This window comes from Oryctolagus cuniculus, chromosome 3 (genome assembly GCF_964237555.1).
Source record: "Oryctolagus cuniculus chromosome 3, mOryCun1.1, whole genome shotgun sequence".
Classification (NCBI taxonomy): domain Eukaryota; kingdom Metazoa; phylum Chordata; class Mammalia; order Lagomorpha; family Leporidae; genus Oryctolagus; species Oryctolagus cuniculus.
The window spans coordinates 131,466,008-131,483,491 of record NC_091434.1 but is presented as its reverse complement, the minus strand read 5'-3'; the positions used below and the strand labels follow the sequence as shown (position 1 = coordinate 131,483,491).

Genomic DNA, 17,484 nt, shown 5'->3' with positions numbered 1-17,484 from the left:
TTTTTTTTTTTTTTTTGACTCGTTTGGGACGTAATTCCACACAGCTGAATGGAATTGAGGGTAGTTGATGTATGAAATCTGGCCCCTGTGGGCATTCATCTGCTTACCCCTGGGACCACACAAAAAGTTTATACAGCCCTTAGTGTGTTCTCAAATTTCTCTGCAGTCTCTTATCAGGTTGCCCAGGTTACCGAGTTTGTGTACTTGGTGAGTTCTCTCGCCCCCCCCACCTCAGATTTTCACAGTCTCAGTTCGTTAGCTCCACACTTTCATTAGTTCTTAACCTCCTGTTATTTCTCCCCACCAGAGTCAGGTTTTTCTGCTTGGCTAATGACAGGCGCTGCTTTACATATGTAAAATGGCGCCTGCTCTTTGTCTTGCTCTGCTTTGTAAGGTGAGTGGAGAGAGAGGCTAATGTCCGTGTGGGTTCCCCTTATTTATTCGTTTTTTTTCTCTCCTCCAGTCAGCCTGGTGAACTTTCCCCAGTGGGGCTTCAGGCCTCATTCTCTGTAGGCTCTTTCTGCCTTTCCCCGCCAATGTCTCGGGTTACTGAGGTTTTTGTCTCACCTCCCCTTCCAGCGCTGGCGTGCAGACTCTGTGGCTCGGCTCCCACTCCCGCGGCTCGGCTTCCACGTGGTGGGCGACCTTGCTCTCCCCATAGGTCCTCCGTGTCACATCCACTAGATCCGGAAGAGTTTCCTCTGCAATTTTTTCCTGAGCCTTTTCCTGAGGCTACAATAACTCCACTTTTATTAAACTATCTTTTCCTGGACTGTTGGTGCGCACCCTCACTATTCCGCCATCTTGGCTCCACCACCCGAGACTTGTACATAATGGACATTTTTATGGGATTATTACATAAATTCTGTTTTCTAGTATGGTGGTCTTAAGTTTATCTTATATTTAACTTTACATTCAAAAATGGTAGTAATCATTTTTGATGACTAATGTTCCCTGGATTCTTAGCTTTTCTTCACCTTACACATCAATTGCCTTCTTCAATTTTCTTTCTTGCGGTGTTTCACATCACAGAAGAAATTTCTTTATGAAACACAATCTGAAATGACGTATATTTTGTAAAAAAGTTACCTATGCCCCTGACTTAGCCTGTTGTTTCCATGCTGTTAATTTCTCTTCTCTCTTCTCATTTGTTGTCTCTGCTCTTCTCTTCTCTTCCCCTTAAAAGGCTGAGCTGTCAGTTCCAAATTCTGCCTGTCTAGACCTAACTTCACATTCTTTTCTCACTCTCAGATAATACTAGCTATGGTCCCAAACCTGTCATTGTAAAATTAACAGACCACAGAGATTTTCAACTGCTCTGAGTTGCTAGGAGTCCTTCCAGCTAAAACCTTGGAATCTCCATAGTTTTTTGTCTAAAGCTAGGGTGGGAAACCTTTTTTCTGCAAAGGGCTGTTTGAATATTTACACCATCGTTTGTGGGCCATACAAAGTTATCAACTTAAAAATTAGCCTGCTGTAGATTTATTGAATTTCAAGTCCCACCTGTGGTTGCCTTGACAGGGCCAGGCCAAATTATTTTGTAAGCCTTATACAGACTGCAGGCCAGACATTCCCCACCCCCAGTCTAAAGTAATGTGATGTTTAGAGGATGAACTGAGGCGGTGAAGGTACCTAATTACCGATCCTTTTTCCTTTGAGTTTTAGCCAATAAATACATATATCCAGTGAACTGAGAAATAAAATATCAGCTTTGATACTCAAAATTGAGTCTTCCATCTGAACTGTATCTGTAGACATGACTGTGGACTGTGTTCACTTTGTACTGTGCCTCAGGGATTAAAGAGGTCTGCTTAGTAGAGTTAAACAAAGTAGATGAGTTGGAATAGTTTCACAAACCAGGTTGGTAGTAGACCCAGAAAAAGAGCCCAAAGAGGAGGATCCTGAATATGGTGTTGAAGGCTCAGGTAGTCCAAGAAAAGGAGATTGAGAACAGGATCAAGATTGTGATGTTTGCCAGGCACCCTGCCATGGTATTATTTTGTTTTGTTTTTTAAGCTGTATTCTTCTTGTGGGGAGAGGTGAGCAAAAGATCAGAGAGAAAAATAGAAACTTTCCAAATCTCCCTCATGATGGGAGTTTCATTGGTGGAAATGTTGATATGAGTTGCAAGAAGAGTTCCTCTGAAAGCTAGAAACAACAACTCTGTCTCCAAACTGTCTTACCTCTGCTGCCAACCTCCCTTCTTCAAATCTGATATCATCATATCACTGCCCAAGTTTAAAAGTCTAATGCTACAGGGCCGGCACTGTGGCGTAATAGGTTAAAGACTCTGCCTGCAGCGCCGGCATCCCATGTGGGCACCAGTTTGAATCCTCCACTTACAATCCAGTCCAAGTGCTTGGACCCCTGTACACATGTGGGAGACCCAAATGAAACTCCTGGCTCCTGGTGTTAGCCCTGGCCATTTCTGCCATTTGGGGAGTGAACCAGGAGATGCAAGATCTTTCTCTCTCTCTCTCTCTCTCTCTCTGTAACTCTGACATTCAAATAAATAAAAATAAAGATTAAAGAAAAAACACAGGCAAATCACAGTATAATTTGATAAATGATGTCTTGTAAATGGAGTTGATAGACAGTTATGTTTGGCAGGGAATACTGATGGAGAAGGTAAATGTAATTTTGAAGTCTTGAGAAAGGAGGCTATAACCAAGAAGTCTTCAAAAAGGGGTTACTTGAAGTCTGTATTTATCATAGCACTTCAGATATGATAAATCATGATCTTTTGTAATCTAGACAAATTTACTTAAGAGTTCTATTAGATTTACTTCTAAAATCAATGATCTGAAATTTGAAATGGAAAATACGGAGAAACTTTCATGGATACTGTTGTTTGTGTTTGCTAAAATTACATCTAAAATTCTAATATAAGCATTGTTTGTTATAGGCAAGCTGATACATATGCTCCTATGCCTCTAAAAGCAATTTCTAATGGTACTTACTGCCCTATCCTTTTGAATCTACCTCTTAACTTATTCCTCCTTCTCTGGCTCTGAGTTACATCGTTCAAGAGTTTGCAAGCAGACCATCCATCTATCCCTTCCCTCTCTGTTGTTTCATCCCTAGAACTTTCTTTCATACCTGGCTGAGCTGTCTATGCCCCTTACTGTGCAAAACTGAATGAATCCAGTTGGTTAAATAACTCCTGTCCATGTACTACCCAATTTTAGGGCCATTATCCCTAACTCCTTAGTAAAATCTCACAATGTGATTTCTGCCACTTTTCTATCTCATCTTTTTAAAAAGATTTTGTTTTTGTTTTCCTTTTTGAACTGCAAAAAGATTATGCATCTTTTAAGGATGGAGAGCTCTATATATGACTGCATCTCATTGTTTAAGGAGAATCTGTACCCAAAGTTATGTAAATAGCAGAAAATGTGCAAGGTTTTTTTTTTTTTTTTTTAAATGTTATTATTCATCCATTCTTCTCTTTTCCATTACTGGTGTACTGATGATTCCTTTCCAGTTGGTCCCCATAGCAACACTGGGTAAAACTAGTAAAACTACAACATCTAAAGATCTCCTACAGAGCATCCCTGTTAAAATAGCCATATAGAATCATTGTATTTCTTATTTTCTTTCCTTAAAGGGGAATAATGTTTTGGAATCTTTCCTGAGATCTGGACTTAACTTCCTAAACTACATGTCTGTAATTTAGAAAAGCTTTTTAGAAGGCAATAAACCACCATTAGGTTGCCTTCTCCTCCCCCACATTCACACCCCAGGTTAGTGTACAGCAGTGGTTCCCAAAATAGGGTTCCCCAACAGCATCAGCATCACCTGGGAACTTGCTAGAAATGCTAATTCATATGCCACACCCTAGTCCTACTGAATCAACAACTCTGGGGACAAAGCTCATAACTGTTAGCAAGTCCTTTGAGTAATTCAGGTTTCCGTTATTTATATCTGCTAAATTTATTTATACCATGAAATATTAATTGAATACCATTTTATATTAGGATAAAATATAACATTGGGTGGTATCTGGTTGGTTTTAGATAAATTTTTTTAAAGATTTATTTGATGGAGCCTGTGCTGTAGCGCAGTAGGTTAATCCTCTGCCTACGGTGCCTGCATCCCATATGGGTGCTGGTTCTAGTCCCAGATGTTGCTCTTCCAATCTTGCTCTCTGCTATGGCCTGGGAAAGCAGTGAAAGATGGCCCAGATCCTTGGGCCTCTACACCCTGGTGGGAGACTGGAAGAAGCTCCTGGCTCCTGGCTTTGGATCCTCGCAGCTCCAGCTGTTGCAGGTATTTGGGGAGTGAACCAGTGGACGGAAGACCTTTCTCTTTGTCTCTCCCTCTCACTGTCTGTAACTCTGCCTCTCAAATAAATAAATAAAATCTTACAAAAAAAATATTGATTTGAAAGAGTTAAAGAGAGGGAGAAACTGAGAAACAGAGAAGTCTTCCATCTGTTGGTTTACTCTCTGTATGGCCACCCTGGCTGGAGTTGGGCCAAGCGGATGCCAGGAGACAGGAGCTTCTTCTGGGTCTCTCCCATGGGTTGCATGGGCCCATGCACTTGAGCCATCTGCTGCTGCACTTTCCAGACCATTAGCAGGTAGGTGGATCAGAAGTGGAGCAGCCAGCTTTCCAACCTGTGTCCATATGGGGTGCCAGCACTGCAGGCTATGGCTTAACCTGCTAAACCACAGCACCTGCCCCTGATATTAGTTACTGAAAAGAAATGTTTCCTAATCTATATTTACCTGTCATTAATCATAGAAAAAGTCAACTTATTGCCATTATATCTATAGAAATAAGTAATGACTCAGGCTATAAAAACATGGTTTTGTTTTCTGTTGTTTCTTAGATGGAAAGCTAATGTATATTGATATATAGCTGCTAACAAGCATCCACATTTTTGAAAGAAGTCTTTTAATAGTGCTTTTTCTGCTTGTTATTAATTCATCCTTTTTCTCCTTAAACACATTAGAAGCATATAGTAAAAAGAAACATTCTTTCATGTGCTTGACTTAGCAAAAAATTATAAGCAGATATAAGAGAAAATTAGAAAAAGATTAAGTTAGCAGTGTCATGTGAAGAGGCAGGTATAGACCCCAGAACTTGGATATCCAAAGCAAAAATTTAAATTGGAGAGTGACAGTTTGAAAGTTAAGGTATTTAAAATTGTTGGTCATCACAAAAAACTAGCCTACCTATATACCAAAATGTTGGAAAAGAGCCTAAGTTATTTGTGTTGTTGGTGGGCTGGCCAAGCCTAAAGACCATGCTATCATGGATTGTAATGAAAAGCTAAATAAGATTCAGAAATCAAGATAAGTAAGATTCATCTGATCCGGAATCCAGAGGTTAGTTCGTACCAACACACAGTAGCAGCAGGGTGATTCTCACCCACTTCAGCCTGATCCACTGAGCCTAGTATTTACAACAGCTGGGGCTGGGCCAGCTGGAAGCCAGGAGCCAGGAACTTCCGGGACTTCCACATGGGTGGCAGGGACCCAAGTACTTGGGCCATCTGCTGCTGCTTTTCCCAGGTCATTAGCAGGGAACTGGATTGGAAGTTGAGTAGCCAGGACATGAACCAGTGCTTATATGGGCTCTAAGGGAGTTTGAACCCTCATGAAATAAATGCACAAGTTGTAACATCGAATCTGAATGCACAGAGCCTTTTTCGCTTCCTATTGTAGGGTGGCCCCTATCTCTCTCACAAAGAGGAATTCAAGGAGGAGACATAGGTATGGTCAATATAGGAAAAAGACTGATTTACATGAAAACTGAAAGTACACAGTCTGAAATAAGTGCAGGGAATCTCAGGAAAGAGAAGCACACTTAACAGGGTTTGGGACTGTCCTTTTATATGATCCAAAGGCATAGGAGTTAGTGTTGGTGTCTGCCTTGGAGCATAATTGAATATTCAGAGAGTGCAGAGTTTGAGGCAGGGCTTGAATACCGCCCATTTCCTTGCCCTGTTTTTGGAATCTCAGAAGTGTCATGGCATCAGGTGCATACTAGTGGGAGGGTCAGCCATGGTCATTTTATTATAATGACATTATAATGGGCTAAATATAAAAATCATCGCTGGGACACAGCTGGTAACTGTATTGGATATTTGTAGCCTGCGCCAGTTCTAAGCGGTGATAACACTGCAGAAGTTGCAGTTCCCCACTGCAGCAAAGGGAGTGTGATTTGGGAGGTACATGCAGGGCCGCAGCTCAGGTGCTGGCTTGCCACAGCTCCTTCTTGCTGGCTGTATCCCTGCCTACATCATTCTTAATTAGGATCAGCAGGTTAAGCAAATGAAAATAACAAATGACACCCAGTTGTATTTGAATTTCAGATAAACAACAAGTAATATTTTTAGATACTATCTCAAGTACTGCATAGGATATACATGTACTATGCCATATCTTGTAGTATTTAGGACACAGTTACATGAATGTAAGGATTTGTTGTTTGTGTAAAATTCAAATTTAACTGGAAATACTGTATTTTATCAGGCAGCACTATTACTAGTACTGTGCTAGTATTTTGCAGTTAAGTATGCTAAAACCATGGCCTATGAGTAAATGAAGTGTTTAATTGCTCTTCCTATCTATTAATACTATAATTAATTTTAAATAATTTGAAATTTACTTTTTATTGAATGTGTACCAAGCAGGAAAAATCATTCAGATATGAATTTTTTTACATTTGCTGCTATCTACAGGGAGATATAATTTAGCTTTTACATATACAGTTTTTTGTAAAGGTTTATTTATTTATTTGAAAGGCAGAGTTACAGAGAGAGAAGGAGAGACAGAGAGAGAGAGAGAGATCTTCCATCTGCTGGTTCACTCCCCAACTGGCCACAAAGGTCGCAGCTGCACTGATCGAAGCCAGGAGCCAGGAGCTTCTTCTGGTTCTCCCACATGGGTGCAGGGGCCTAAGGACCATCCTCTATTGCTTTCACAGATCATAGCAGAGAGCTGGATTGGAAGAGGAACAGTAGGGACTCAAACTGGCACCCATATGGGATGCCAGCACTGCAGGCAGCGGCTTTTACTGGCTTCGCCACAGCAGTGGCCCCTACATATAAACTTCTAAAATGTTCTTACTTTGTTTTTTAAATCATGGCACAAAAATTATTTGTGTGGTTCAAATGAACACTTTAATCTACATATTTATTTCCATATACCAATTTGCCTTTGTGGCATCTTTTAAGACATATCTTTATAAATGTCTTCCATGTTAGCAAATTGAAAAACACATTTTTGTATTTTTGCACAAGTTAAATGGCACTGATTTTCTTTTAATTTTTATTTATATAAAAAGCAGATCATCTGTCTTCTGGCTCACTCCCTAAATTCATGCAACAGCCAGGATCCCAGAACTCAATCTGGGTCTCCCACATGGCTTATAGGAACCCAAGCCCTTGAGCCATCACCTGCTACCTCCCAGGATACACATTAGCAGGAAGCTGGAATCAGAGTCAGAACCAGGATTCAAACTCATGCAAAAGATTCACTTAATTTACACAGAATTAAAGCCTAAGAGTAGAGAGTGCCATAACTTTCACATCGACAGAAAGGAAGCTGAGCCATAGCTGCATTCCAAAGATTTTTTAGTGTATTCGTAGGGTATGTGTTTTCTAAATTAATTAACCACCTTAAAAGTCACTTAAATATTGATTTGAGAGACACCAGCCAGTGATTTTGGTTTTTTGTTTTGTTCTGTTTTCATTCCATTCCTGGTTTTACAGAACCCAAAGGTCTTTCATGAAGCAAGAGAGAAGGCAGGTTTTAGGAGATACTGTTTTTAGGAGATATAGGTTTTAGGAGATAATGTTCAAGGCTGTATTAGAGAGGGAAAGTTATAAATGTGACAATGCTTACACAAAAGTGACAGCAAGTGCAAACTGAGTCATCTTCATTTTTGACTTTCAGCTTATTGCGTGCTGTTTCTAGAAAAGAAATAAAAGGATTTAATACTGTCTCCCAGTTGCCAAAATAATGTATGATGTTGAGCAACTTCTGAATTAGAAGTGCATTGGCGGGTGGGGGAGTCTATCAAAGAAATTTGCCAAAGTTCATCTGTTGGGTAAACTTCATGAGATACAGCATAAAAGCTTCTAGAGCACCAACAATATGAAAAGGAGGAAAGCGAAGTAGTTCCTCCCCTCAAACTTAGCTTTCTTTGTTTTTTATTTGGTGGCCTCTTTGGTTTAAAAATAACAATCTGACTATATTTATGCTCATTGGTTTTATGCAGGTTTTTTTATTTCATACTGTGTCCTGAATATTTTCCAATGTCTAAATCTTTAAAACAGGTTTTTAATTAGCTGGTTAATTCCTGGAATTCATATCATCGTTCTCATTGTTGAATAGTGGGTCATTTCTATTTTTTCTATCTTTAAATTAACACCAGTGAATATTCTTGAATGAACTCCTCAGTCCTGTGTTTGTAGAGCGAGTATTTATGGAAAGAGATCAAATTTAGGTACAGTTAAACTTGAATTTTTGAATTACAACTCAGAGTGTAAGGAATTTATCTCTTTGCTAAAAACCACCACCAGAGTGGACTGAAATCAGAGGGAGACTCTAGGCATACAGCACAGGTGGTGGAAACAGAATTATGCATGTCTGTGCAGTCTCTCTGACTTCTGAAATGAATAGTTCCTGTACACAGTGATTGCAGTTTTCGGCTGAGGTTCACTTCTTAGAAATTTGTGGTGTTCTTTTATCACAGTAGCTAACTCTTTTATGATTTGGTAGAATTGTTCATATCATTTAATGCCAATCAGAGAAGCACTCACATATGTGAGAACTTGGGATGATCACTCACATAAGCCTTAAGTACTTTCAAGCACCTTGTTTCGGTGGTTCTCCTGCTTGCAGGGTTGCTCAGGCAGCTTGGGAAAATCCCAGACACCATAAAAGCTTCATCTATTGGTAACTTCATAAATGTTAAAGGTATCATTAGTCGTTGAATTCCCTGCTTGACTTCCTTTATGGTGTAGGTTATCTAGTGTCATCAGTTTCAGCCAGATGCCTGATTGATGGCAATGAGGTTTCAGCTTTGATGTTTGCCTTCAAAACTGGAATTAATATACTTTGAGGCCAACTGTGCCTCCTTTCACTGTTTCTACAGTCTGTTTTACCTAACAGCCAATAGTTTCCTACCTATAAGAAACAGGAGAATACAAAATAAATTTGCTACATATCATAAAGAGTAAATGGATGCCTAGCTACATGTACTTTCTGGTTGTGTTTTTGTTTTTCAGATTAAGAAAAGTGATCACTTGATTTGGGACCTTATTTCTTTCTTTTTAGAGGGAGGTAAACTGGCCATTCTAATTGATGATGGTAGTAGAATCTCATGTTTTAATGTTAACCCCTTCCCTAACTTATACTTACTATTTAAACATTGCCCCAGGTACCATTTCAGCCCAGATTCTTAAATTATATAACATTTGGGGCTGGCATTGTAGATGCAGTGCCTGCATCCCATGCGGGTGCCAGTTCAAGTCCCAGCTGCTCTACCTCTGATCCAGCTCTCTGCTATGGCCTGGGAAAGTAGTAGAAGATGGCATAAGTACTTGGGTCCTGGCACCTACATAGGAGACCTGGAGGAAGCTTTTGGCTCCAGGCTTCGGATTGGCCCAGCTGCAGGCATTAAGGCCATTTGGGGAGTGAACCAGCAGATAAAAGACCTCTTTCTCTCTCTGCCTTTGCCTCTCTTTAACTCTGCCTTTCAAGTAAATAAATAAACCTTTTTAAAAAATTATATAACCTTCATGATGCTTTTAGAATTATGTCTCTTTGTGAGTTTTATCATTGTATTCTCTCCATTAAAAGATACCAATATGTTTGCTTTAATCCTATTAAATACCAAAGCCTGTAGTTGAAGCTCTTGTATTATTCTTGCTTTCACTTGAAAATTCTATAATAGAAAACTTTTTAAAAGCAAGGTGACCTGAATCATCATTTGTTCCAAGTAAAGCCAGTTGGTTGATTTTTAAAATCACATATTTTGACTTATATGAAAGTAATAAACATAATTTTATTTAGTTTTTAAAGCACTGTGCTAAATGTTTAGAGTATTTCCTCTACTAAACATTTATTTTTTTGTTTAGTGTCCTGCAGCATGTGAGTATCCAGGGTGTACTCATTTTCTACATAAATTTGAGTTCTCTAACTCATTATGTTTCCCTACAATGAGTTCTTACACTGCTGTCAGCTTGCCTGTATTTAATAGGTCTCCTCCTGCTGCAGTCTGTCCTTCTAGTTTTGCAGGCTCAATAGATTTCAACTCTCTCTTTTTTTTTTTTTTTTTTTGGATGTCTTGTCTTCCAAATTACTAAAACATTTTAAAGTGCAATTAAAAAAAAAGAAAAGAGATTATTGAACTGTTTGTACAGACTGCTTGCCCAGATTTGTGGATCTAAAATGGTCAAGCTGATGACCAGGAATTTACATCTTTTTGTTAAACCTCCAAATGAAAGCCAGAGAGCATTATAGGGAATATTCTTATTACAAAGAGAACTTGAACTCTTAAGTTCCCATAGCATATATATTTTATTAGCAGTTTGTAAAGGATTATTTATCTATTTACCTTAAGTTTTTAATTTTTTAAAAACATTTATTTGAGAGGCAGAGAGAGCGAGCTCCCATCTACTGGGTTACCCCCACAAATGCCTACAATGGCTGTGGATGGACCAGCAGGACAAAGCCAGGAGCTCAAGCTAGGTCTCCCATACCAGCAGCAGAGACTCAAGTACTGGAATCATCACCTGCTATCTCCCAGACAAGAAGGTGAAGTCAGGAGCAGAGCCAGGAATGAAACTCAGTCACTCTCATAGAATGGCAAATGCCCAAAACAGCACTCCGGCCTCAGAATCAACCCTTGGGACACTCGGATCTGGCTAAAAGGTCCATGAGAGTCTCACAGGCATGGGAAGCCATGACACGGTGGCAAAAAGCGATCTAAATGAAAGATCCCGGTGAACAAGACCCCAGCAGAAGGAACAGGCCATCAAGGAGAGAGGCGCCTTTCTCTGAAGGGAAGGAAGGAACCTCCACTGTGATATGGCCTTGACTAAACAAGTTCAGAGTCTGTGAACTCAAGGGGCTTCCATAGCCTAGACAGCTCATAGCAAGAGTCTCGGGTGATTGCTGATGTCATAAATAAGAGTGCCAATTGTTAAATCAACAGCGGGAGTCACTGAGTACAGGCTCCCAACATAGGATCTCTGTCCTTAATGTGTTTTACTATGAAACTTAAAAACAACACTACTAGTCGAACAATGCCCTATACCTCGTGCGGTTGTGTGAGTGCAGCCTGTTGAAATCCTTGCTTAGTATATACTAAGTTGATCTTCAGTATATGAAGGTAATTGAAAATGAAACTCGATGAATGGCGGGATGGGAGAGGGAGTGGGAGAGGGGAGGACCACGGGAGGGAGGGAGGTTGGGGAGGGGAGCCACAACAATACAAAAGTTGCACTTTGTAAACTCACATTTATTAAATTAAAAAAATAAATAAATAAAAAGAAACTCAGTCACTTAGATTTGTGATCCAGGTGTGCCAGCCTGTTTCCTAACTACAATGGCAAATGCCTGCCCCTACTTTTCTTATGATAAAAGTACTGGACATGTTTTAGTATAGTAAGTTAACTGTATCAGTTAAGGTAGTTTAATGAAAAAAATTTTTTATTCCATGGGATTACCTCTCAGAATGTTTTACAAGTAATATAGAGTTAATATTAATTACAAGTTATATATTATTATACAAGTATATATATTATATACAAGTTATATAATAATTATAGGTTAATATTAATTACAAGTAATATAGAGTTAATATTAAGAAATTAAGAAGTTAATATTAAGAAAAATGCTTTGTCTCAGTAGTATAAAAATATGCTGTTATTCATATTTAGAAACTCTTTGAAGCCTAATTCTATTTTAAATTTGTTTCAATTGAAGATAAAGATACTTTTGATGAATAATACTGTTTAACTTCCTAGGGACTTAGCCATTCAGTTTTATAGGATAATAATAAAAATGGAATGGGGCAGTAATAAATTATGATATAGTGTATTTAAATAGCATTCCTCCTGCCAAGAAAGGGAAAGAGAAACCAACTTTTCTTCAGCGTAGTCCAAATGTTAAGGGACGTACTCAGAGATAGTATGATGTCTTGAAGCTTGGGCTCTGGAATCAGACTATGTTGGTTTCGGTCTTTTCAGCTTCTTACTGGTTGTGTAACTTTTTGTCCTGGTAAAGGCCACATATTTGAAACAGAAAACTGGGTTTATTGGAGTTGGACAGTGGATACCCATACTTTTAAGACGCAGCCTTTCTGAGTAAAGCAGACTGCTGTTATTATTCAGGGATTTAGGGGTTGTGTAGGTCGGGGACTGGTGTACCTTCTGAAGCAAGAGTGTGTGAGGATTAGTGGACCTTTAGATACGACAGGAGAGTCACTGAGCGAGACTGTTACCAATTGACTGGCTTTCACAAATGTGGTCATGGAATTGATTTGTCACCAACGTGTTGGGATGAGTTTAAAACTATTTATGAGTCTCACTTACTTAACAGTAACAAAACTGCCTTCCTCACAGGATATTTCAGGTCATTAAATCAGAGATTATCTGTAAACTTCCTAGAATAATGCCTAATGGAAACATGCCATCTTCTTCGTCAGCCTGACCATTGGATAAAGCCCACCAACTATGAAAACCCTAACTTTTAGAGCTCAAGATCCTCACACTGTGGGGTGGCCCATCAGACTTATCATATCTCATAGTGTTATAAAATTAATGCCATACATTTGCACTTGTGTCTGTGCTCAGTACAGAGCTCTACGTTGTCAGCATTCTATGCAGTGTTGATCCCACTTTTAAATAGATATCATTTGCTTTCTAGACCAGTGGGATCTTTATGGATTTTCTTTTGTTCTTAAGCTTTTATGAGCATCATAGATGTCTTGCAGAACCTAGTGAAAACTGTGAGCACTTTACTATAATAAATATATTTGTGCATATACACATTTTTGTATATAATTTCTTGGGATCTCATACTCCATGAAGGTACAAATCCTGCTCTTCAGAACTACCTCTGGTTAAAAAGATTCTCTATCGGAATATTCACCCCTAGAAGCAAGGATTTAAGTTGCAGAACATTAGACAACACCAATAAAAGTAAGCATTTATGACAGATGTATCTTGGAGATTAAGGGCAGATGTTGAAATGGCTTGGGTGGGAAGGAGTCAGGTCTTAGAACCAACAGTGTAAGCCAGGGTGATGAGTGTTGAACATTAGCATAATAAGCCATTCTTGGGTTCCTGCTCCTGGCCTTATCTGCAGAATTTGATTAATTAGATCTAGCACAGAATGACTGTGGTCCTAACTACTCTTTGAGAAAAACTGAATTATTTTATGAAATCCAAACATTGTTGTGACTCAGTAAATTTTCCCTGACTGGTTACCTCCTTCCTCTCCAGTCTTTATTTTTCATATTCATCTTCTGTCGCACTTTACTCCTGTGAAATCATTTGAGTTTCTCAAGATCCCATGGTGTCAGGTCTCAGAGATTCTTCAACTGTGTCATGCTCCCCTGCCAGACTTGGTAAAATGAAGATTTGGGGCCCTGGACTAGTTTCAGTGCTTCTGAACTAGGGTCCAGTAACTTGTATTCTTAACAAGTTCCAGGTGCTTCTGGTCTGGGGCTGCACTTTGAGAACAACCACAGAAGGCCTGGATACATTTATCCTACACTTACTACTGATCACAAGCACTAGATTGTTTATGTCACCTACTCAAAAAATTACTCAAAATCAGTAATTTACCTTGTGTTAGACAATTACAATAATCCCTGTAGGGAGCAGGCATTTGGCCTCCTTGTTAAGACACTAGTTGAAATAGCCACACCCCACACTGGAATGCCTGGATTCAATCCCCAGCTCCAGCTTCCAGTTTCAGCTCTCTGCTAATGCAGATCCTGGGAGGCAGCAGTGATGGCTCAGGTAACTGGATTCCTGCCACCCACATGGAAGGCTTGGTTTGAATTCCCTAGCCTGGCTGCAGCCCTAGCTGTTAAGGGCATTTGCGGAAATTAACAAGTGAATAGGAGCACATTCTCTCTGACTGCCTCCCTCACCCCCCATCTCTCTTCATATCAAACAAACAACAACAAAAAAGTATGTATTCCTGTAGGTCAGTTGAAAAGGAGAGTTGCTTATGGTTAATGTCTAATCCACAAGAGTGTTGTGTTAATATCTAATCCATAAGAGTGTTCCTACCCTACTGGGCCATTCCTCCCTAGAAAGGAAGTAAGAAGCTCCTGAGAGTGAAGAGATTCTTCATCATTCTTTCTGCCTCTCTTCAAATCAAAATGAAGGCAAAATCAGGTTCATATTCAAAGTCAACCATTATGATGTCTGGTTCCCTCTACTAACCTCACCCCCTAATCATTAATTCCCAAACTTGTCTTAGCCACTCCATAACTAAAGATACAAGGAATCCATATTAAAATGTCTATGACTTTACCCTAGAAATTCTGCTTCTAAAAACTAATTCCAAGAAAATTATCTCTAAAAAGAGAAAAGACTTAGCTACAGGTGCTTTCTAACTTTGTAATAACAAGAAATATGTACAACTTAAATATCTAACTTGGAGAATTGGTTAAATAAATTGTGTTATCTTCCAATGTTATAATGCTATGGTATAAGTAATTTTATAGAAGGATATTTAATGCTATGGAAAGTTATTTGCAGTACGTTAAGTGGAGAAAAATCAATTATTTTGGAAGTTTTAGATAAAAATATATGTTGATATAATAAAGGTTATTTCTGGATGGTGGCATTGTGAGTATTTTCTCCTTCATTTTACTTAAAAATTCTACAGTGAACTATATGCTGTATTCATTTTTAAATACAGAAAATTTTGTTCTAAAAAGTTCTGAGTCAGGGCTGGCACTGTAGCATAGCGGGTTAAGCTGCCACCTAAGACACCAGCATCCCATATGGATACAGGTTCAAGTCCTGGCTATTCTACTTCTGAGCCAGCTCCCTGCTAATGTGCCTGGGAAAGCAGCAGAAATTAGCCCAAATGCTTGGTCCCTCGCACCCACATGGGCAACCCTGAAGAAGCTCCTGACTCCTGGCCCAGCTCTGGGTTTTGTGGCCATCTGGGGAGTGAACCAGCATATTGAAGACTTCTCTCTCTGTCTCTCCCTCTCTCTATAACTCTTTAAGTAAATAAGTCTTAAACAAATTTAAAAAGTCTTATAAAGTGTAGGGAAAGGCAGGCATTTGGCATAGCTGTTCAGATGGTGTTTGGGATGCCCAAATGCCATATCAGTGTCTGGGTTCAAGTCCCAGCTCTGCTTCTGCTTCCAGCTTCCCACTAATTTGCCTCCTGGGCAGCAGTGGATGATGGCTGAAGTCACTTGGGTCCTTGCCCAGCAACGTGGAATCCCCCTCTCTCTCTCTCTCTCTCTCTGCCCAGCCCTCCCTCTAATTTTCAAATAAAAAATAAAAATTATATTTGTAAATCTTTAAATAGTGTAGTGAAAGTTTTAATCTTGGTATTTATTTCAGACTATTGAGAACTATTCCTTTCCTTTGACAGAAGATGAAAGTCCCAGAACAGGACTTTCTGTACCCACCTTTCTCTGGAAAAGAAGGGTGAAGAAAGAAGCTGCTGAAGGCAGATATTTTGCTGGCCCTGCACTGTAAAGTAGGACCTGTAAGCGGTATTGTCATCTTACTTCAGATAGAGACAACTGTGCTTCCTATAGTTGACATTGTTAGTACTTTTTAGTTCATAAAATTGCTGTAGTCTGGCCAGGAGGTCACTATCAATGATCCAAGGTTAATATAAATATAAAACAAAAAATGAAGTTTTTCTTTTCTTTTTTTCTCTTTTTTTTAACAATTAGGTAAGAGTTTGCAGTCATGTCTGAAATTTCACACATCATAAGCAGGGTATCATAACAACAAGCTGACTTTTGAAAGTAATAAAATAATTTATGTAGAACATTGAAAACGCTTTTGAAAGCTCTAAAGTTTTATTATATTCTTCAACAATTGCTTCACTCAGGGGCAGACATGTGGTGCATGGGATCAAGCTGCCATTTTGGACACTTGTACTCCATCTCTCAGTGCCTGGGATTCTGTCCTGCCTCCACTTCTGATCCAGCTTCTTGCTAGTGTGCCTGGGCAACAGCAGGTGATAGCCCAAGTATGTGGGTCCAGGCCACCACATGGCAACCTGGATTGAGTTCCTTGTTCCTGGCTTCCTGTTCTTATATTGAATAAAATTCATTGTTCCCTTAGCTTGTTTTTTTAACTGTAGCAAATAAACCCCTTGTATATAGTGTTTAGTCATGCAGCAGTGGTTAAGTAGTTAAGAATACGGCATTTAAGAATATAAAGGGCTTAGAGGATAAAATGCTTGGGTTTGAAGCTTGGCTCCTTTACTTCCTAGCTGTGAGACCTTAGGGAAGCTACTTAATCTCTGTGTACCCTCTTCTCTGGCCTAGCTTCAGCTATGGCAGCCATAACTTTTTAAAAAATTGCTGCAACCAAAACCAGCAGTGCCAGTCGTGTTAGGTTTTCCACATTTTCAAAGTATACCTTGGCTGTTTATACTTCTAGGCCTTTTATGAAGTTACTGATGTTACGAAGTCACAGAGATGTTGCATTTTAAAGATATCATCATTGCAATTTCCAAATAATCCCTTTTCTTAAATGTGGGAATCATCTCTGATATTTATAAACTTTCTGGTCTTCATTCTTTTTTCAGTAACAATGTGTTCATTCAGATCCCTTTTACCTGAGATGGTGGGGGATAACAAGGCTTCCCAAACTAGAACAACAGTATACTCTCCCTGATTGTGCTTCACTGGTTTAGATCACAGCTGAAATGACTGCTGTATGAGATTGACCTCAGAGCACCTTTCTGCTCTGCAAAAGATTCCTTTGACCATGACTTAAATGAGTTGCGTATGTAAAATAGAATGTATTCCTTTAGCTTGTTTTATAGAGCCCACATAATTGATTTCATGTTTGATTGTACTTAGTGACTGTCATGCATGATCAATAATCGCTGCTTAGGGAGGTGTTAGGCTTGGGGAAACCTGGTACTTTCTGATACTACTCTCTTCAGTTTCAGCAAGGAAACATTTCACTGAAGTAGTTTAACTTCAGGATCTTACTGAAAATCATCATGGTCTCACCCAAAGGTCTTATTTCTTAAGTACTTTAAGCTTTATAGAATCAGAACTGAGAGTGAAAAAAGGCTAGAAGATAAGGAAGAATATGAGGAAAGACAATTAACAATCCTTTTTAACTAATACTAATACTTGCATAGCATTTGCTTGCTTTTGTTCCCTCTTGCCTGCTTCTACAAGTCGCTTCCACTTTTTCCCCTTTCAAGTTTTTCCATTTTCTTTTGTGAGTGTGACACTCATTGCTAGGATACCTTTGCTGACTAGAAGAGGACTCGGAGGTTTGAG

At 39.2% G+C, this 17,484-nt stretch overlaps 1 protein-coding gene across 7 annotated transcripts in view; it reads left to right on the top strand.

The window, feature by feature from the left end:
- ZNF277 (zinc finger protein 277) overlaps window positions 1–17,484 on the top strand; it is a 148,968-nt gene that overhangs the window by 37,687 nt on the left and 93,797 nt on the right. The window contains exons 1-2 of one of the 7 annotated variants that reach the window (XM_051849663.2): window positions 11,193–11,352; window positions 15,597–15,713. The exons of 5 other annotated variants lie outside the window; for them this stretch is intronic. The gene's annotated coding sequence lies outside the window, so the exon portion shown is untranslated. Of the gene's footprint in view, window positions 1–11,192; window positions 11,353–15,596; window positions 15,714–17,484 lie in introns of those variants that run through there. One more of the 7 variants, XM_051849662.2, reaches the window with a different exon arrangement.